Source organism: Bactrocera neohumeralis, chromosome 6, assembly GCF_024586455.1.
Source record: "Bactrocera neohumeralis isolate Rockhampton chromosome 6, APGP_CSIRO_Bneo_wtdbg2-racon-allhic-juicebox.fasta_v2, whole genome shotgun sequence".
Taxonomy (NCBI): domain Eukaryota; kingdom Metazoa; phylum Arthropoda; class Insecta; order Diptera; family Tephritidae; genus Bactrocera; species Bactrocera neohumeralis.
Genome location: NC_065923.1, coordinates 46,913,507 through 46,937,453, shown reverse-complemented (window position 1 = coordinate 46,937,453; position 23,947 = coordinate 46,913,507). Strand labels below are relative to the sequence as shown.

At 34.6% G+C, this 23,947-nt stretch overlaps 1 protein-coding gene across 6 annotated transcripts in view; it reads right to left on the bottom strand.

Moving 5' to 3' along the window:
* Positions 1-23,947, bottom strand: part of LOC126762568 (regulating synaptic membrane exocytosis protein 2) — a 421,139-nt gene that overhangs the window by 387,418 nt on the left and 9,774 nt on the right. For all 6 annotated transcript variants that reach the window (XR_007667481.1, XM_050479418.1, XM_050479416.1 and 3 more), the window contains exon 2: positions 22,329-22,900. The gene's annotated coding sequence lies outside the window, so the exon portion shown is untranslated. The remainder of the gene's footprint in view (positions 1-22,328; positions 22,901-23,947) is intronic.

Below are 23,947 nucleotides of genomic sequence, written 5' to 3'. Positions count from 1 at the left end.
AAAAAAGCAGCTTCTGGGCGAAAAATAAGGTGCAAAAACTTCCAGATCGATACCTCAAAAGCTGAAGGACTAGTTTGCATATACAAAGACAATCAAAGAGACGGACGTGGCTAGATTGACTCAGCTCATCAAGCTGATAATTTAAATATCTATTTAGTACATGGGAAAGGTTTGTGTGATGATTTTTATAACGAAAAAATTACAACGAGTTTATGACGAACACAAGTATTTGCGTGGCTTAAGCATTCAGTGACGGTGGTGAGATGATCGAAAACTTGCCTCGTGTAACACTTTGAATGACGAGAACTAAAGAAATAACGTTTGAGCATCTCTTATAGATTAACTCAACAGCGTTTGGTTAAAGTTTTTGTTACTAAGAAGGATTGACATGTCTAGATTGTACCAAAAGACCTGATCAAACCATTACATTCTAGCTTGATTGTGTTTGACTTCTTGGCCAAACGTCTTCATCCTCTGTATTGACCAGATTTCGCCCACTGTGACTTTTTTCTGTTTTCGAAACTGAAAACTTTGCTGGAATATGTCCATTGAAGTCATTAACAGTCATGCGCAGTGAAGACCATGCCAAACGTGGGTTATAACAAGTGTTTAGAAAATTGGATTAAGCTTTGTCATGCTTGCACTGGCTTAAAAGAAGCCTATTTTGAAGTCGACAATAAAGATATGTATTAAAAGACATATTTTTTTTTTGTAGGCCGACCACAATTTGATCAGATTTTGCATTGATTTAAATGAAGAAGTTACAAAGGACATAGGCGATGAAACATCAGCTTTTAGACGAAAGATCTAGAATATGGCCGAGAATAGTAAATCAATATAATTAAAACTTGGGTCAGCGAACTAAAACAGTTCCACGAATACATTTTATGTCGTAAAGATCATAATATCGATATCATTGGCCATAACAACCGCGCCGTTAGTTCTGCTTTCTTCAAGTTAGATAAATGAGCGAAGCAAATGGGTCTGGACGAGGGCAAGATGAAAATATCTCCTGTCATCAAACAAATAGTCGTAGCACTGGCGACTAGGCACCCACGTCACTGTTGATAGTCGTAACTTTAAAGTCGTAGATAATTTCGTCTATCTTGGAACGAGTATTAACACCAACAACAATATCAGCCTTGAAATCAACGCAGAATCTCTCTCTCTAGTTTGGACTGAGTAGACAATTGAGAAGTAAAGTCCTCTATCGACGAAAACCAAACTCTATAAGTACCTTACTGTCCCTTTCTTGATATATGGTGCAGAGGCATGGATGATTCATCTGATTAGTCGGACTTAGAAGTCTTCGAAATAAAAGTTTTACGGAAGGTTAATGATTCTCTGCGCGTTGGCCACAGCGAATATCGCAGTCGATGGAACGATGAGCTGTACGAGATATATGACGACATTGACATTGGTCAGCAAATAAAAGACAGCGGCTACGCTGGCTAGGTCATGCCGTCCGAATGGACGAAAACATTCCAGCTCTGAAAGTATTCGACGCAGTACCCGCCGGGCAGCAGTGGAAGAGAAAGACCACCACTCCGTTTGAAAGACGAAGTGAGGAACACTTGAAATCTCCAATTGGCGTCACCTTGCGAAAAGAAGAAACGACCGGTGCGCTGTTGTTAACTCGGCTATAATCGTGTAAACGCTGTCTACGCCAATAAAGAAGAAGAACGACCATAATAACAGTTATAGTCGACATAAAGAGAACAGATTCTTCAGTAGGCATCACTGCTGCATGCTTCAGTGAGTATTAAAACCTAAATCAAGTCGTGCGGGAGTAAACAAAAGTAGCAGGAACACTTCCAGCAAAGCAAAAATCAGATTCATTTTTGGAGCTCAGGATCATTGTACTAAACTCGAGATTAAATTTATAAATTCCATGCATAACCATCTTTTTAGCGTACACTAGCGGTCGGTTATGATCAGATGGTATTTATATGCCGATTCGCAATTCTTTTTTTACGAAACTGTTTACGATAATAGCTGAAGGTATCTCAGCAGATTAAACCAATTCTGATTAACTTAGAGGTGAGTCAAGATACATATACAACCGAGCCAGTCTTGAAAACGATTCACTTTCAACAAGCATTGAGCTCAACTAACTCCACTGACACCTCCGAATTCATATAGTTTGAAGAAGTTTACCAATAACGCAGAGAATGCCTGAGTGCCCAGAAGGCTCTGCCAATTTTCTCCCTTTTCAAAGATTTTGTTAACCATAATCGCTTCTTAGTCTACCATGAACTTAGGTTAGACCTTCCCACATACCTTAGTTAACTTCAGTATAATTATGTCCCTCAATCAGAATAAGACTAAGTATAAGGCAACCTGTTTGTATGCAAAGAAAGCTCCTCGTGCCGTTGTTGGTAGTTTATTGCTTTGTCGCAAAGCAAATAAACAACTCCCAAGGAGGAAATAAAAGCCGTTGAAACAGGAATTGCGCGGTTGTGCAATAAAATATTTCGTTAATGCGACATATAAAATAACAAGCGGCTACCAATTTCCGCAAGACAGCCAACTGGGTATAATATTTCACACACCTACAATGTATCGCATGACATGGGTATTCATTTATTTTAATGAGATCATAAAGTTATGTCAGCCAATAAATTTCTAAACAACAACAAAAGTGCTAAAGGGTCGGTGGAAAGGAGTGGAGAGGGGAACGTAAGGGGAAAGGAAGCGGAAGAAGAAGAGGATACATATAGATACTTATGTATGCAAATAGCCTTAGAGGTCACTCATACGCACTGGCGCGTTTACTTTTGTAATAAATATTACTTGCTTATATCTTCTTTGCACAAAGAGGACAATTTGCTTACATATGCATTCGTATGTGTGGTAATATCGGGTGTAATTGTAGCTTGGTTACCACTAAAACAAAAATTCAGCTTTACACGACATCTAATTAAAGAAATTTAGACTACTTTAGAAGTTGATCTCAACCATTCCACTCCAGCTGTTGATAACCTCCCTTCTGGCAAGGAAATATCCCATAATAATGTAATATAACAAGCAATTGTCTTCTATTTCAACGACTGCTTGCCTCCTTTTTGCGTGGTGGCGTAAGTCAATTTAGCAAAAACCAACTCCCAGTCGCCGTTGAGGTAAGGGACAACTCAGTCGTAATAGCCACAGCCTGCGGGCTAAGCAAATGCCCGTCAGTCTTTATAAATATGGTGCGCATAAGAAATCAATTTCCCAGTTCCCTGGCAGCAACTTTTGTCTGTGCGGCTTTAGAACTTGTCTGATTCGCTCAAAGCGCTTTACGCCACTCAAAAGCGGTCAATTAAAAGTAAATATTTAGTTTATTCAAATGAACAAATGACATAAAAGATTAAAGCGAATGTTTGTCTGTAAGTAAGCACAGAAGTTATAACAGGAATATGCAAATGAAAATGTCGAAAACTGAATAAGAACAAAACACACCATTTTATGCGCATTGAGGAGTAATGAACTCTTAAAATTACACTTAATGACTGCTTAAGGGGTCTGGGGTTAATCTGGCCCGTTTATGACATTTTCTTTCATAGAAATTTTTATTCTCCAATAGAACTTCTTTCACATATCATGAGGTATATCGTGGAGTATATAAACACATTTTTTCGGAATTTTTTGATCTGTCGGAGAAATGGCTGGTTGAATGAGATGCGTTTTTTGACTGGCGGACACGATTTCTCATGTTTGGATCATCTGGTACACAAAACCCCATTTTTTTCTTAAAAAGTACGTGAATGGTTATCGTTCCTAATAGAATCATAAAAAAATGTTGATAAATAAAATAGTAATCAACTTTTTTTTTTTTAATTTTTCCCATGTTTTTTTAAATAAATTTTGTCATAACATTGTCAATAAATTATAATTAAATATTAGAGACTGGATATCGTGTTTTGCGTTATAAAAAAGTGTCCGTGACAGTTTAAAAAATTGTGTTTTGAGAAAAACGCGTTTAAAGTTTGAGGTGTGCACTCCGAGCGCTCCGTACATCGAGCGGTATTATTATTTCAGGGCCTTTTTCGAATGCTTCCAATGATAAAATGGGTTACTACATTAACTTTAAGGGTATAAGGGAACAAAAAATGTAAAAAAAAATTGAAAAAATATTACACTACTGACCCCTTAACCAAAACTGAACTGTAAGTGTTAATTTTTGGTATTCATCAAATAAACTTGATGCCATATTTAGACGCAACTTCAGAAATTTCATACTGATCAATATATATTCGGTATAAAGTGAAACAGAAATACGAAATTAATAATTTTTGGGTTATGGATGTGTTGATCTCAGGAACAATCTGACATTTCCAATGAAAGTTTGACATTTTTTTTATGCATGTAAAATATAGGTGAAATCGGTCACCAGAACGTTAACGCTATTTTAATCGTGAATTGTTTGTAATATTTACAGGCACCAAATTAAAAAATTCACTCGGCCGAAAAATATGGAATTAACTCGATTGAACATTTATCATGCGATAATAAAATTTTCACAACTTATCGACTTGTGGAAATCTAACACAAGACGATAGCATCGATGAACATTTATAAAATCTTTGTATGGCTATGAAGCACCATCCAATAGCATGTGAAAAACTGGACCGCGAATTCAGTTTTATTCGTCGCCGACATCGCTCAAAGACGAATTCCGAACGTGGTTGTTTGATTGTCGTTTCCAAAAACAGCCGTTGTGCCAGAAAACATCGTTTTGTGAACTGATAATGCAAAAAATGCATCGTCATGTAACATACAGTTTATTTCAGATAGAGGCATGCGATGGTTCCAACGTTTTCGCATTTCTCGAAGACCAGCATACATTGTCGTCGAAAATTGCGATAAAAACGTTGAATTGTTCGAAAGAGACCGGCATAGTAGCAGCCGTAGCATCGGTCAAGAGCTAGGCATGAGTCATCAAAAATTCTTTCAATTTCAATAAAAAGAAAAATTCAATGAAAACACCGCAAGACTTTTTGACAACCTATTATTTTGTTTTGAGAAAAACGCGTTTAAAGTTTGAGGTGTGCACTCCGAGCGCTCCGTACATCAAGCGGTATTATTATCTCAGGGCCTTTTTCGAAACCTTCCAATGGTAAAGTGGGTTACTAAATTTGTTTTAAGGGTATAAGGGAACAGAAAATGCAAAAACAAAAATTTAAAAAAAATAATAAAACTAATGAGCCCTTATCCAAAACTGAACTGTAAGTGTTAATTTTTGGTATTCATCAAATAAACTTGATGCCATATTTAGACGCAATTTCAGAAATAGCATACTGATCAATATATATTCGGTATAAAGTGAAACAGAAATACAAAAATAATAATTTTTTGATTATGGAGTTAGGGAAAGTATTTACCCAATTTGCCCCTATTATCAGGCAAAGTTCTCTCTAAGACTGACCGATACTTTCAGTAAAAAGTCACCAATAGTGGTCGATATCTATATACGAAGGTTGCCGTTTATATTTTGAAACGCCACGAAGCTAGCCTCTAACGCATATTCAAAGTCAATAAGCAACGCAGCAAGCAATTGGCGGTCCAACGGTAAGGGACAATGGAAGAGGTGTCATTAGTGAGGCCACAGAGTCTGTTGTAATACGCATTAAGCGCGGGCATTCTAAAGGTTGACTACTACCAACGGACTGCATTATTGAACTTCATCTGATATCGCGAAGATCCAAAACTGCTCTAAGAGTTGCTCATTAGTCTGCTGAACTAACCTAACCTAACCTTACCTAACCAGTCGCGTTTATATCGCATATATCCATAAATATGCAAGATATCTTAGCAAAACTCCTATGATATTTTTGCAGAATATATTAAGATTACTAAAGCTCAAAGACAACCAGAGAAATCCCTTCTTCACTTTCACTATCGTTATTTTGTTCACAATTCTTTCATAATTTTTTTCTCCTTTATTATTTTATGGTATATACTGTAATATACAGATTTCCTTTTATATTTTGACAACCCTAGTATTGGTAATCTGGCTATTCACATCATTATCGTAAGATTTGATTTCTTTAATGTTATTCATACATACTAAACACGTTTTGACATGAGAGCAATACTTGTGCTGTTTACAGTAACTTAAAATATTCATCTCTGTAAAGAAAATGGAACTAAATCACAAACGTTTTCACGTGATTATTTTTTACAACTTTCGACCTGGATTAACTCAGTGACAGAACGTGATGAACTTGAATCAATTTTAAGCTATAAAGCTCCATCAAGGTTTATCGATGGTATGATGAATTCAAAACCGAGGTTGTAGATCACTCCAGGACGAATTTCGGGAAGATCATCTAAAGTCAATTGTTGTGCCAGAAACTATTGAAAACATTTGCTGCGCGATAAATGAAATGGCAAGATCGTCATGTGAACTTCGTGAGATTGTTAGAACTATAGGCACAAGTGGGGCCAGCATACATTAAATATTACATGAAGAGTCCATTGTAATAATATTTATTCACGTTGGATTCCACTCAAGTTGTCAGTCAGTGGTTAAAAAAACGGCTCATGACTATTGGTCGGGAGAAATGTTAAAAAATACGATAGCTGTGCTTCGTGATACGTCTTTGAAATCGTAAGAGATGATCAAAGGTGGATTTATAAGCATGCGTCCGAAAGTAAACAGCAGTTGACTTGAACAAAGTTTGTTCGCGCACATAGCACTTTCAAGCAAATGGTTACTTGTGTTTTGGAACATCTGGATATATCGCAACCGTATCACAAGAATAAGAGCAGCAAATTCTAAGTACAGTAGAGGCCCGCTAATCCGGACATGCCCTAATCCGGATTCCACTATAATCCAGACAGGGTTAAAAAACTCAAAATTTATATCATGTCCCTTGTAATCCGGAACGACATTATCTATCCGTATTCTCTAATCCGGATCACATGTTTATTATTCACTACATTTGCTTTTATCCTTTATTGGTTTAAGTTTTTTTTTTGTTTTTTTTTTTGGAACATGTGTATTATTTATCATAATAAACAAACAGAAATTTATAAATATTTTTTCATAATACATAGTTCTGATATGTCTTTGGTAATCCGGATTTCCTTATAATCCGGAAAGGGGCCGGTTTTAATTGATCCGGATTAGCGGGCCTCTACTGTAGCACCAAACTATTTTTCAGCCAGTTGTCTTGCAACAAATCAAAAAAGCATCGAATGACTTCTTTTCATTGCCGTTATGGAGACACCCCAGTCAGAGTGTCAAAAGTGTTTCGACACCTCATTCAAACGCACGTAAAAGTGAACAGATCTTAGTGCAGAATATTTTGAAAAACAATAAGGCGATTTTCGTTGATTAAAACTTGCTTTTGTTCTCGAGTCCCGAAATATAAAAGGGCCGACAACGTGGGTCGGTATCCGACGACTTGAGCAATTATGGTCCGCTTTCGATAATTTTTTAAGTGAAATTATAAATCTAATAGGCATTATTTATGCAATGTTTTATTCCCACAGCTTTACTGGTGCTTGATTCTTTTACTGGAATGTGAAAGGATCATGAGGAATTTCAAATTTTGATTGGTAAGTAGGCGTGGTAGTTTTTTATTTCACTCATTTTCATAATTTAATTTCAAAGTAATGTTGTACACCAAATTTGGTAGCAATTGGCGAAGTGGTTCCTTAGATTTAGAATTTCACCCGAAGAAGAACGTTGCTACGCCCATTGTCCAATTTTAATACTGACTTCTAGCAAGCCCTTCGTTACTCAATCTCAGGTGTAAATTAGTTGAGTGTAAAATGGTATAGTCATAGTGTTGGGTAGGCCGTTACAGTCGTAGAGCCATACATGATTCCTAAACTTGCATCCTCGCCGCGCACCCTGGTGAGTAACCTATGTGTAAGATGCTATAGGCAACCCGTGTGGAGCCTGGGATGACAGCTAGAAGAGTGGAAGCTACTCTTACATATTCGGCTTAAGAATTTGCTGAAGTCTAATTCCAACGTCTGTTCGCCCGAAGTGCGGTTGCGAGTACGTGTCGGTCTAGAAATAAACGGCTCGCTTTATGCTTGCATCTTTACACAACTCGTCTAGTGAGATTGTGCGCTGAATTTTGGACCCACCACGTAGAAACCACAATTAATCAAAAAGTAAAATTTAATATCCAGAACATTTTTATATTGTTATGGTACATTTGACTAGTTTTCGACATTGTCAAACTTTTCAATTTTTACCAAAGTAACAAACCAAAATATTTAGTTGTCAAAAATTTATTATTAACATCCGACGGAAAAATTCTTCAACAAAATAATTAATTCATCCCATTTCACAAGAAGTATTTACATGTGTTATTTTGTAACGCCACGAGGGCGTACAGACGAATAAATAATTCGAGTTTATATTTCGAAAAAGAAGAAAAAAACGAAAAACAAATGTTCTGCTCATGTTTGACCACAAAAGGCTAACCGGAAATTATACTAAAAGCTCCTGTGGCACACATTTCGCCAGCACCGCCCACGACGAGCACACCGACACACACACACATACTAAGGCACACTTGCATTAATCAAATGACTAAATAACTGACCAACGTGGTCTGTGCGCCGGAAATGAGTTACCCAACGCCTGTTCACATTTGCATATGCGCGGTTGGTGAGGCGCCGGTGGCGGCCACTCCAGCTCAGGCACATTTACTTGCGTCGCATATAGAAGCGTTGGTCAGTACGTGGCAAAAGTCAATGAGTCGCCAAGGGAGTTTATTAAGCGTGCGGTTGTGTCGGAAAATGTGCTGTGAAAGAGTTCGTGAATTTTGAATATATTATGGAATTACTTGCGTGAGTTCACGCATGTTTAGCTCGCATTATTTCATTCCGTTTGTTTTTTTTATACCCTAAAGTCTAACCTATTTGACACGATGTTTGTAACAAACAGAAAGAAACAAACAAAATAGCAGTTTGATGAGCTGAGTCGATTTCGCCATGTCCATATGTATGCACTTATTTTTGGAGCTATTAATCTGGAAGTTTGCATCCGTCCTTTCCTTAGTAAGAAGCTGCTCATATGTCGGAACCGCCGATAAGAGATCACTATAGCATGTAGTTGTCATACGAACTGAGGTTCTTGTATAGAAGCTTTTTTATTTGTCAAGGGTTTTTTTAGCTCACCATTCTTTTAGGTTCAATTTTTTGAATGATTACATTAAAAGATCTTTCAAACCGTGTATTATATAATTATGTCCACTCAAAGTCAAACCGTTGGATAGTGAAGTAGAAAGATTTTAGAGATTTCAACCATTGCAACTTTGAAAAGTTCTCCAAAATTTGTAGCCTCACCGCGTGAGCCAATCGATAGTGACCAGTTACGCCAAGAACCTTACTTAGAACAAGCAGTTTAATAGACTTTTTACGTTCCACTCTGGGCCAGAAGGCAACCCCACAAGTGTTGGTTGTTGGCCAACGCTTACTCTCGCGCACGAATGCTGAAGACAGGAGAACTCAAGCTCGTTTCCAACCTGATAGAGTTTTGAAGGAAGTTCTCTTTCTTGCAAGCTCACTGGCTTACAATTTTCGAAAATTCCGCTGTTGTCAGGCAACCAGACAAGTTTAATACAGAAGTTCATTGATGCTACTGAGGTCATCCACTTCTCTCACTCCTGCTGCTACGTTGATGATCATTTGGACAGAATACTCTTCCTTCCATCCATGAAAAAGCTTCGATCCATCCGTGCAAAAGCCCACTGCGCTTCTTCTCCTGGAGAAGATGTCAGTAGGAGTAATATCCGCGCCGCAATGGTCCAAGTTATCAAGGATGGAGTCAAAATGAGAGAGATTTTCGAAGGATCCAGCTTAATGTGTCCAGTTTCTCGGAGTCTGATAGCAAACTTCGCTGCCGGTTATATCCAGAGGTGCTATATATAGATTGGTATTAGATTCCATCGTTGATGTTAAACGTACGAGTATAAGATCTAGCTGCTTGTATGGCTTTACCAAGCGCCCTCTACCAGACAAATACAGAATAGAAGAGTATTGCCTTAGCCATAGTTTTGTAAAGCCAAAGCATAATTTTTGGTGAGAGACCCCACTGCTTCCAAATATCTCTGCGAAAAATGGGTATCGCATGAGATGAAAATTAACAGATTCAATGTATCACGAATTACTGAAAATGATAGAGGAATCGCATGATTTGGTACTCTACCTACTTTTTTATTGCCCATTCTTGCCAAAGCTGTCAAAAAGTTAACTATTATTTTGGGTTCTCAGCGCTCTAGAGAATACTCAGTGAAGAAATTGTTATCAAAATTGGAACCCATTTTGATGTAAATATGTCTTGACTATAAAAATATGATGGAAAAGTTGAATAATCGGCTTAATTTATTTATCTCACTTGATAGCAACCATGTTAGTTAGCAGAATCAAAAATAAATCAAGAATATGTTTTTCTTTGCAAGGTAAAAACTTTTCATCATTCAAATAAGGAATAATAAACTTTTAATGATAAGGCTTTTACCTTTCAATACCATCACTACTTAGCCTTTTTGGGGACTTTATGGCTTATTGCTCTTCTGCTGACCTCTTCAGGATAGCCAGAACTTCGTACGACCACCATGGAATTTATAACGAATACTCAGCTTAAAATGGAGAGAATCTTGAAGATTTACAGCATAAATAGAAGAAGAATCGTATAGAAGAAAAGCCTTTTTGCTAACTGCTTTCCTCCAAAATAATTAAAACTTACAATTATTTCATTAAAATTTCACAATTCAAGGAACTGCTTAGTATTGATGACTAAATATGTGACATTTTTAATGAGCCGTGTCTATTTTGGTGGCGTTTGGCGAAAAAATTACTCATTTTATTTACATTAAAGTAAACAACCACACATTTTACATAATATAAAAAACAATTGTAATCCCAAAAAACTAATGAAAGATGACGGCAAAGCAAAATAAGAGAAATCAACTGTAATCAACAGCAACAAAAGCGAAGCATTTCATTCCTCATTCGCAATGAGCTCTCACACACACACACACGCACATGTGAGCTGTGGTGCTTTTTTATATTCGCAACAAAACTAAACTTTAGTCTACTCAACTTTCACTTTTTGCGCAATTTGCAGCCATAACTGTTGTCACTGCACACTTTTCCCGTTATTCCTTTTCAGCGTTGTGTGTTTTCGCTAACACAGCCACTAGAGAAGAAAGGCAACGAATGAGCAGCGCACACACCTACAACACATTGACAACTAAATACAGAACTTGCAAACAACAATAACAACGAAACACAAACCAACAAAACAACAAAAAGTGCTAACGGCATTGAAATGTATGGAGCGACACAATAACACTCATACGCCCCGTTGTGCTTCTAACGGCGGTTTTGGACTACAATATTTCACTGTGTTGGTGGCCAGGACGCGAGTAACTGTAAGCGTTGCGGCAGAGTGTGGTTGAGCAGGCCACCAGTTGCTGGCGCGGAGTATCTTCTATTAACAAAAAACAAAGCCATTCGCACATGTGAAGACTGATTGCCAAGCGTAAAAAACAATGAACACACACACATTGTGGTGAGCATGTATGTGTCGGGTTTTGTATAGAAATCAGCGGAGAGTGTATGAAAAAAAGTTACAAAGCGCTGAAAAGCACAACAATAACAGGAATTGTTGATACTCCGCTGGGACTGCTTGTATGTAGACAATTTATAGTGGTCCTGGCGAGAGGCTGCTAGGAAATATTCCAACAAGTATGCAAAGTCAGGTTAGGTTAGATGGCTGAACACTCAACATTACACTTTAAGTCAAAAATATTAAGTCACTTGAAATTTATACTTTTTTTTTGCGTTTTTCACTTCCTCTTAAAGATTTTTGTAGAATTGTAGGGTGTTAGTGTACAGCCGATGTGTTAATTGCTGTGAAGGGTTTTACGGGTTTCCAAAAATAGTGTTTTTATTGTCTTATTAAATTCTACAACATCTCTAGAATAATGTCCTAAGTTTTCAAGTTGATCCGAGTAATAGTTTCGGAGATACTACCTTGAGAACTTATGCGCTCGAGGCTAGCTAGGCTAATTGCGCCGTCTTTAAAAGTGTTTTTCTTGGAACTGTGTTTTAGAAGTCGATTAGCAAGATTTCTCGAGAACTACTCAACAGACCTTCAGAAAATTTTACACAGGTCTTTGAGATACAATTCTTAAAGACTTGGACCAAGGATGAATTTTTTCCGATTACAACTAACTATTTGAAAAAATGTCCCGAAATTTTAATTTTTTTGTAATAATGTCTGCCAAAAATCCAATTTTCAGTTTTTTTCTTAGTCCAAGTTCTAAGTTAAAGTTTTAACTAAAACACATATCTTTTCATCTTAGATGATCTCGTAAGGGGTCGTAGGTGTATCTTTTTTTGTATTTTATTTTTTATATGAGAAAAAAATTTTTGAAAAATGCTGTTTTTACCCGAGAAAACTTTTGTAACCCCTTAAGTCAATACCTTACCTTCCAGCTTCTTAAACCCTAATCGTGTACGACTAGCATGTCGTTATGTGTTGTAAGTGTCCGAAATTGAATTTCAAAAATATTTCCGTACAATTTTAATTAAAAAAAATATTAATATGAAACTGTTAACAGCAATGTTAGCTTTGCTAATAATAACATAAATGATAATATCCATTAGTAATTTTAAAATAGATTTTTTTATAGTACATATATCTAATACATATAAATCTGAAGAGAATAGGGTCATCCCTCTTTTACTTCAGCTACATATAATATGCTCGAGTACCTCCATATATCCATTCCTACAGTAATTAATTGAAAAGCGCATGCAATTAATCCTAGAGTCCAATTTCTATTATAGCATAAATTATTTGTAGAGACCCTAAAGTTTAGTCAGGTAAAAACTGATTATTGTATAATAATATGAGAAATTATACCAAATCCAGATAAAATTAAAATTTTAACTTCTGTATGTCCAAAGAATCAGAACAAATGTTAATACAGAAAAAAAATTACAAAAATTTTAACTTGATCCCACAATAAATTTCGGAAGTGTGAGCACATTTGTATGAATTTTTAACTTACTGTAATCTGCTCCCAAAAATTTTAACGCATTTTACTTGAAAAGCTGTTTTCTGAGGCGGTAAAGAGAATAAGGAGAATTTATAAACCCAAAAAAAAAGAATCAGATCGAATTTAAAACTGTGTTATATATGAATAGGGCGTGACTGTAGTCCGATTTTGCCCATTTACGCTGTGTAACATAAAAATCTCCCTCCACAGGCTTGTGCGCCGTATTTGGGACCCGCCACGTAAAAAATGTCCTCAATGTAAGCCTCGGATGAAGATGATCACCATTTTGATGTCTTGACTGAGGCCTGAGAAGTAGGTCATTGTAGCAATTCCACAGTGGCCATATAAAGAGTGCTCATTCGGTGTTGGAATGGTGGGAGAGAGACCCTTTTCGTCGAGTACTGGCGTTCACCCCGATGGATGAACTTCTAGCCACAATCCGCCAAACACAATGAAGGTTCGACTCGAGAAGCTGGAGAGAAAAACAGACTGCCTACCTCGCAACGTTGCAATCGACCACAACGCATGCGGGATGGAATAGATACCGAGAGTTGAAGAGGGAAGCAGGACGCATTTGCGGAAAAAAAAGAGAGCTCGAAATACGTGAGTGCGAAAAGCTTGACAAGCTGGCTAACTTGAAAATATATACTTGAAAATTCTACAAAAAGATCGACCAATTAAAGGTTTCAAGACCGCCTTGAAAACCAAAGTGACTGCCCAGGGTTCTATAGCATCGGCAACAAACCGCATTCGATGGAATGGTTCGATATACGACGAAATTTAAATGGAGCGAGTTAAGAGATATCGCCTACCTGGCTGTCGTCCGAATAATTGAAAACACTTCATCTCTGGGAGATGGAATAGGGGAATACGGAAGAGAAAGACCAGGTGAAGAAGAACCTGGCTAGTGTTCTTGCCAAAACTTTAAGAGATCAACATTTTTTAAGCACATAACATTCTTGGGACTCATTTGAATGGGGACAATGGACGGAGTTTGCCGGGACCATCAAGTTTGGCTACTGGAAAAGTTTCTGGACCAACTGAAGGTTTCAACACCAGGCGACGTTAGCTCTTGAAAAACCCCAGAGGTGCTGTTCAGTGACTGATATGGAAAATACAATAAGATGAAAAGAAGACTGGGAAGTCAGCCCAAAAGTCGGTGAGAAAATTGGCTGCTACAACACCTTCACAGGAATTGCAGTATTCCTACCAAACCCACTTTGCAGTTAGCGGTGCTACAGTCCGTGAAGACTCAGACCTCGAAGGCGTTTAAAGCGTAAATACAATGGAAAAAGGAAGCTCTGTTACGCTCTCTGATAAATGTCAAAGGTGCTAAGTCGGCTAGCCATTAATGCCGTCGAGGACTAAATCCAGTAAGGAGGTGTTGAAAGCAAAAGCGACTTCCAAAGCAGCAATGAAAGTCCACGAAAAAGTTAGCTGCAAGTCCAACCGAGCAAAGGAGGAGGAAGAAAGGTTGGCTTGGGCTACACCAAAAATGTAAGAAGGCCATCGAAGTCGCACTTCACAGCTCGAGTTGCCACGTAAATATAAAGAGAGGCTCGTGCAACTTTGTCCTGTAACAGGCTAAACTCCAACTTATCCATAATCGACCACGACAAACCATATAGTATACGTCCTTGGAACGGCGTTTAGCAAACCGGTTCGAGGAAGGAATTGAAACCAAAAGGCAGCGGTCCTTTGAAAGTCAAACACTGGCTGGAACGACCGAAAAAAAAATACGAACCTGTAAACTTAAACGTCATACTCGATTGAGAGAAACCGTCAACGTTCAGGACAACCGAGCCTCAACTACCAAATGAAACTGCCTCAAGAGGCCTTTCCTGATTACATACGAATAGACGAATAACTCAAGTTCGGGATACTGTAGCCTGTTAAACTCCTACTTCTCTTTAATTGACCAAGACAGTCCAAATATATGTGTAGCGTGCAATAAGTGTCTGCATTACTCTAACCAACACTCCGCATGCCCAGCGGATCCCACTCATTTAGTACCCCTCTCCCTATGGTACAACCGCGTCGAAACAGCACATTTTCAGGACCTACCATTTGGTGATTTCGATGACAACCAACTTTAAACTTACCATCAAAGAAGGGACTAGATAACCGCTGCAACAGCAATAGCAGATACTTTAGTATTTACAGATAAGCTCTCTAAATCTCACATTTTCACTTCGTGTAATTTCACCGCCCAATATTTCAACAAGCTATAATCGCGAACAGTCCAATATGTCGACAAGTGTTAGCGTCCGCAAGCAGATTATCAAGCACTAAAGGCATGAAGACTAAACTCTGCACATTTCCTACAGGATACATGAAAAATAAATGCTGTAATTATATACCCGGGTAGATACATACATATACTATACATATATATAGTATATATTCACATACATACATAATCATCAACTTGCAAAAACCGGCGCACACGAACGCTCGCAACACCGCTGGGAAAATTACCAATGATGGCATTTTCATTTCCACTTTCATTTCATTTCACACACATTTGCACAACCATTGTTTAGCGTTTTTTGCTTTTGTTGCCCTTTTGTTGTTGTATGGCATTGTGGGTTTCATTTGTTGCAGACTTTTGTGCGGTAATGAAAGCGAAAACTCTCGTTTAGAGCACAGCAAGCTGGAGCAAAAAATAGATAAATAAAGCAGAACAAGCGCACACACACACACACACATGTACTTTAATCAACATGTGTGTGCACTTGTGCATGTGTCTGCGTATGTGTGCGACTGCGGAAGTGGTGAAGTGTAAGCAAAAAAGTGCGCCCAGCTCATAAAAATTCATTAAAATTGTGTATGTGAGTAGTTGCTATTGTTTTTGTTGTTGATCGCTTCAAATGAAAAGCGTATAAATGCTACACATGTGTATGTATGTATGTGTTTTCCCATAAGGAATTAGGCCAGCATACATTTTTCAGTTTACCTTTCGCTGTGTGTGTGATTATTCATTAAAATTCGTTTTTAGGGACCAACTAAAATAGCAGGAAATGTGAAAAGCTATTTTTGTGCTGAAAAGAAATATATTCTGCGCAAAGTTGCTGTGTAAATACGGTTGTAGATTTGCTATAAAAAGTTGATGGAATACAGGCGATTTACACATGTACAGCAACAAAGAAAAAGCTTTTGTAAGTAGACATTTAATGCTGTGATGAATATCGTGAAATGAAGAATAAAATTTTGTTTCTTTTCGGTGATTTAATTTTGCTTAAGGCAGTTAATTGTAGTTATTTTTTTTTTTTTAATTATCCTTTATTATTCAAATATGTGAATCTTGATTATGTTGTTAAGGAATTGTTCTCATGTAATCACTTCGAAAAATCGATTTTTTTTTATATTTTGACAGTAAAACCTATTGAAAATATGCTGTGAAAAATTCAGACCAAAATTTATAGTATTTGATAAGTTACAGCTCATAGTCGCCGACGTGTCGTAAGCGACTGTCGACCAGGCGCATGACAAGTCTGCAGCTGCTACGTTTCTAAACGCATTTTTCTCGAATCATCATTTTTAAACTGTCATGGTGCTAAAAAAAAGTATTCAACTGATTGCTTTAAAATTTACATATGTTCTTCTACTCATTTACAGTTATCGTCCCTACCAGAATTGTTTATTTTCGAAAATATTTTCATATTTTTTTTAAGCGATTTTTAACGAAAAAAGCAAGATATTCGAAACTTTTTTTTGAAGTTCGACATTTTTTTTAATGAAATTGATAATATTTAATAGTGACGATAGCCGCAGAACTACTGAGTAATAATCCATTCGATCTTTTTATTTCAGACAACATAAACAGCCGCTATCACCATGACCAGTGAACTACTTTTTTGTTGGAGACTACTTTGATTTAAAAAAAATATATATTAAAAATGTAAAAAACGAAAAAAAAAATTTTTGTACATTTCAAAATACAAATAAAAATATATTGAAAAATTAAAATGATTGAATTTTGTTGTCGCATAAAAAAATGTTCCTAAAAAGTAGTAAAATGTATGTGTTCACATGAGAGTACCCCCTTAATATTTAACCACAGATCTTTTAACGAAATTTTTAGAATTTTTATAATTATTAAATTTGCATAATTTCGATAAATTTTTATAAATTTTTCTTTAGTTTTTTTGTTTTCCACACAAAATACTAAATATGAAAAAATTTAAAAAAATAAATTTCTTAAAAAAAAATGTACACTTGTTAAAAATATTCAAAAACGGCTTAAATATGAAAAAATCTTTTATTACAAATGTAACTACATAGCTTTGAAACTATTGAGCCTATGTCAATCGCACTTTGTGGTTTCCCTTAAGTAGTAGTATTCTGTCCTAGTAATGAAAGGATCAATTTTTTTATATTTTCAAAGTTGAAGTATTTGAAAATACACCAACAGGAGGACTTTACAAATTCCAATTATTTTCGTATTCATCAAACTTTTTCTTATTCCAAAAATACAAACAATCACGTTTTTGTAAAAATTTCAGTTTCAAATGAAAATATTTAAAACTCGTCCTTTACGACGCTATTTCTGGCAGTCTCTCGGGGAAAAAGTGCCTCTGAATTGGCAACAGAACTTCTTACTTAGTCATAACAAGAAAGAAAAAATGCGTGTTTTAATCATCAAACTAGACATTGGACGAAGGAAAAGCAAAGAAGTGAAAATTTTGGCACACGGTTACAAAAATTCAAATTTTGGTCAAACTTTCCTGAAGTTTTGTTTTTAAATAGTTGTAATTAAACAAAAAAGTCAAAATTTATTATAAAATACACCAACAGGAGGGTTATATATACCAAAGTTCAGGGTGACGAGTAGAGTTGAAAATCCGTATTGTTCGTATTATCAAACTGTTTTTCAAAAAAATACAAAAAATCACGTATTTTTGTCCATAAAATTTCAATTTCAAAATGAAAATATTTCAAACTAAGTCCTTTATTAAAGCTATTTCTGGCAGTCTCTGGACGGGAAAAAAGTGCCTCTGAATTGGCAACAGAACTTCTTACAGAATCATAACAAGAGCGAAAAAATGCGTGTTTTTATCATCAAACTAGGCATTGGACGAAGGAAAAGCAAAAAAGTGAAAATTTTGGCACACGGTTACAAAAATTCAAATTTTGGTCAAACTTTCCTGAAGTTTTGTTTTTAAATAGTTGAAATTAAACAAAAAATGCCTTTCGTTCAAGATCTTGTAAATTATAGATCGAAATAATTTTTAAAATTTTGTTAAGACCAGTTGAGTAGTTCGCTTGACAACCGACTTTGAAAACACAGTTTCAAGAAACGCACTAAAAAGTTGTTATTGAATATTTATAAGCGGTCTCTACGCCATTAAAGAAGAAGAAGCTGAATACTGGCGCGCAAATTTGCAAGGCTGTATCTGCAAAATCTTTACTCGGAACAACATTCTGGATGCTATAGAATTAAATAAGGCAATAAAAAATCTATATTTTGAAAAAACTTTTTTTGAATGTTCTTAAGCATATACAGAATTTTAAACTCATTTTCAATATTACACGCAAAGAAAAAAGCCGAAAAACTGCAACAGAAATAGATCACGGAATTAATAGTATTTCGCGAAGAGACCCAAAAAAGAGTTCCACTGACATTCTACATGAAATTCAAGGCAAATACAATGTCCAAATATCCAAGAGAACAATTGCCCGGCGTTTGGTCGATCCTGGACCTCACGGCATGCGCCACGCAGGAACCCACTTCTGACTAAAATTCCTAAAAACGACTCGTAGACTTTGCCAACTCTTATTGGTCTAAGACAACAAATCAACGGAGGGATGTCATTTGGAACGATGTAACAAAAATGAAGTGCTTAGGTCCTGATGGTCGAAGGTATGTTCGCCGTCCAAAAATTCAAGAATTGGATCCTCGCAATGTTACACGTGTAGTTAAGTATGGTGGATGATCAATCATGGTATGGGGATATTTTATCTAGAATGGTGTTAGTCCAGTCCATAAGACTGATCGAAATTTAAACAAGGAGAAATACGTTGACTTCTTAAAAAATGTCATATTGGCATGTGATGAGGAAAATTTGCATGTCATAGGAAGATAACAATTCAAAGCATACGTCTAAGTTAACACAAAAATTTTTAATGAAAATTCTATCAATGTTTTGGTGTGGGAATAATCCAACCCATGCATAAACCCTATAGAACATCTCTCGGTGATGTTAAAAGAGCCATATACACCAAAAATATCCCAAATATGGATGTTCTTTGTGATGTAATTAGAACGGCATGACAAGCAACATCATTAGTGCGCTGTCAGAGTCTATCAACGTAAATTTGGAATCGTTGTGAAGCAATAATAAAGTAAAAGAGATAACCAAGCAAATACTAACTGAAAGTTTTTGTAATATCATTATCTTTTGTTGATAAAATATTTTCGTTTCTAGTTAGTTGTCGCACGCATAAACAATATCAAAAAGATATCATAATTAAAAATTAAACTTTTTACGGTTACCCTCAATGTTTCTTCTAAATGCATGAACCGAGTTATCCTCATCATAAGTTCTCAAGTACATGTAACAATAATAAAATATATTTAGATGATAAAATATTACTAATTTTTTTTTCAAAATAAATTACATATAATATCAATAAATTGATGGATCAAAGGGCTGTCTCCTCAAATCCCTCCTAGCCTCGGTTTTCTCTCTACGGCCCTTTGAGCACATCAAATATTATAATAATAACCTATGTGATTTTACTAATATTTTTTAGTAAAAACGAATACTTTACTTGTGGTATAAAATCCAAAGGACTAAACTAAGAAAAATAGACTGCTTGTACACTATCACAAATCAATATATATCGTCACCTAACATAACATCATTTTTCACAAGTTAACATTCGAAAGAAAAACGACAAAATAGAAACCACTCATATTCAACAAAAATTTGGAGTTTGGTTAGAAAATGGTTATATATTGGTTATATCTGACAATGGCAGCTGAAAATTGCATGCTACATATATGTACATATGTAAGCATTAAAACACTCAATATCGATTTTTTGATGGTACGTTGTTTTGCATTTTAGGTGACAATACATACAAGGTCTGTCGCAAAGGAAACATAACTTTTTAAATATAACTGATTCTGGTAGCGCCACTTATTGGTGGGTATGTGAAATAAAATGTTTGATTCCGAGGGTATTGTACACCGTGAGTTTATCCCACCTGGCCAAAGGATTAATTCTGTGTTTTACCTTGGTGTTATGGTGTTGTGTGTTCTGTGTTTTACCTTGGTGTCACGCATTCGTCGTGCACGACCACAATACCGTGAGGCAGTGTCCTGGGGCTTATTGCACGATAATGCGCCGTGTCATCGGTCGACGCTTGTCACTGATTTTTTGACAAAAAACTCCATATTAACCATTAATCACTCACCCTACTCACCTGATCTGGCACCCTGTGATTTTTACCTATTTGGAAAACTTCATTTGCCCATGAAAGGATACTGGTTTCAGGACATTTCAGCTATCCAAAAGGCGATGACCGATATTCTCAAGAGCATTCCGAAAAATGACCTTAAACACTCATTTGAAATGCTAATTGACCGGGCTAAACGCTGTTTCGAAGCACAAGGAAACTACTTTGAATAACTTTTGAAAAATATTAATTTTTTGTTGTTTTTTTAACAGTCCTGTTTCTTTTAAATACAATTACTTATATAATAAACAATTCAATACAGTGAAAAAAATATTTATGAATAAAGGCAAAAATGCAATTGCCTGTATAAGAATCCAAGGAATTGTGTTTGAGTTTTAATTATGAAAGTTTTTCACTTAAAAACTTGTTAATGGAAAACATAATGAACTTTCCTTTCAGGACTTCACTGAAAATTTTATTTTATTTTTTTATTTCATTTTATTTTATTTTTATTATTTCGAAAGCGTTTAATTGTTTAGTTTAGTAGTTGACTCCGGATCAAAAGTGACACATTATTTGTATATACACAGACATATAATAACAAAAAGACAATAATAACAACCAAAAGGGAAATACTAAGTATTTTAATGTATAATGTATAGCTTTTCAAATATCTCCTTAGTTTAAAAAAATTATATCGCAGCTGTATTTCACAGAAAATTTTAAGGAAATATTGCATAATTTTGATTCCTTCTTACACATATGTCTTCCTCTATAAATATTTTATTTATTTATTCATCTTAACCCACAGTTTTAATTATGTTAAATTTTGAAACACATAAATTATGCTGACACTCTACACCGCACGTTTTTAAAAATCTTGAAATCAAATATTGTAATTGCAATTATTTTTAACCATAAACAGCTTCTTTTCCCCCAATTCTTGATTTCCTTACACTTCGCGCTTTTATTTTCAACCACACAACTTGTGCCATTATGTCAGACACACATTTCAAAGGCATATTTGTATAAATACTTTCACTCAGCACAAGCGTGTTTAATTAATGAAATATGCCTACTCCACTTTCGCTTTCACTTTCAGTGGCATTGCTGTCAGGCAGAGCTTACCAGGTTTGCAATTTTAATTCTGACAAGCCTCGCCACATGAAAGGCAATTCACAGCATGTGCTTGCCACACACACACACACATAAACAGCATTATGCACATACAAAAACACACACATATGACTTAATAGGCCGCTCGTGCATTTCTTTTGTTTGTTGCTTCACTTTTGTTTCGGTCTGCCACAGCAACGTTGAATTTCATTAAAACCAAATGAAGTGGGAAGTCTGCTGTTCATGCTTATTATGCAATTTGGTGTATGTGTGTGTGTGTGCATATGCCAGTTTGCAGCAAAATGACATATTGGGAAAGTATTTAGTAGAAATAAAGTGAAATTTTATTCATAACAGCATGTTACTCATACGCACTGTTGTACGAATTCAAGCGAAATGCGATGGAATACTTGTGTATAGCGACAAATATACTATTTTGAGGGTGAAACGTGATTGGGAAATATACTATTTCAAGGTTAAACTTTAAGTTTCATGCCGATATAAATAAATAGAGCGCTGTGTATCTCTGCTATTCGCCGTCAATGGGCACTTGGCATTATAACCCAGCTTATTATTAGTTCTGTCTAATATATGTATATTCATGTTTCATGTGCACTACTGGCAACTTACTTAAAACACAACTATAATTCATGTATGTGTGTGTGCTAATCACGGGTACACCGTGTGGTATGAGTAACTTCTATTGTATCCAATTTATTAACCGAAATTATAAACATAAACTAATTAAACAATTTATTAAAACACACTTGTGTATGTGTGAAAACTTACCAAATTATATATCCTGTGGCCGGTCACACCTGCTGCTGCATTAATTCAAGTCTTTCTTCGCAAATTATTTTAAATTATGTCACTTGTTGCTGCTGTAGTTGATTCGAGTAACTGTTTGTTGCTTCATCTGTACATATGTATATTTATGTTATTTTATACCTATTTTCTGCAGTATATGGTATTTGAATTTATTATACATAATCAACTGAAAACTTTTTCGTATTCACAACTCACTTAATTGTATATTGACAGCATTGGAAATCACTACTAAATTTTGGTTTCTTATTCATAGTAGTTTAGCATATATCACTTGCAATAATAACTGAAATGTTTGCGGTATTAAGCTTATTTTTAATTTATTTTTTCACTTTATTTTTTATTTATTCACCATACATGTAAATGTAAATGTAGATTGTTAATTTATTTTACTTTTTTGTTTTCGATATTCACTTTTTTTGTTCTTGTTAATTATACTTTTTACATTTTCACAATTGTAAGCTACTGTATATAATATTATAATTAATTATTCGTTCATTTTTGTGAGTACTTTTCTCCTGAATTTAAAAGTTCAGCTGCAAGAATCAAACAAATTAAGACTTTTTCACCTAACTCTATATAAGTACAGCATCAAATTTAAATTAGAAAATCACACAAAGAAGAAAAAAATTCAAATTTTATGTGATTTTTGTATTCAAATTTTTTTTTATTATTTGTATAATATATATATTATTATTTTAAAGAATTAATTTAAATGAATAATTAAATAAATATTGCATCAAAGTTTTATTAACTGTAATTAGTATTTTCTTTTAATTTTACATTTATTAATAGTTTTTTCAAAAAATTTAAATTTGACAAAAAAAATTATACTTCTAAATAAAAACACTTTATAATATACATAAATCAATTTTTTACAACTATTTTTTGCACCTCTCTTAAAAACTACACGTACAAAATAAATAAATAAAATAAATGATTAAATATTTAAGAAAAATTTTAAATAATTAATTTTAATTAATTAATAAAAAAATATATTGCAAAAAAAGATTATAAACTTTAATTTGTATTTTCATTAATTTTTCCATTTATTATAATTTTTTTCAAAAATATTTTTTAAATTCTATAAAAAAAATTGAAATCAAAAAACACTTTATAATATTTTAATTTACATATTTCTAATAAATAATTTTCTTTACATTTTGTTAGAAAATAAAAAAATTTACAAATTTACATTATGTTTTCGAAGCATTATTGCTTTTTAATATTTAAAGTTGGTTAAAAACTAAAAAAAAAATTACACCATAATTTTATTCATTTTAATTTATGTTTACATATAATATCACTATTTTGCAAATATTTTTTAAATTTCATATTTTAAAATCATAAAAAAGGATAACAATAACTAAATTTGATTTTTTTGAATAATTTTTTTCACTTTTTGATTAAAAATAATATTAAGTAAAAAAAAATAAAAATAAAATATAAAATTTTATACTCACTTAAAATTCTTACTGATTTTTTGACTTTAAAATTAATTAAAAATTAAAAAAAAAATTCAGAATAATTTCATTAATTTGTTTTTTTTCTAATCTAATTTATATTTAATATAACATTAAACC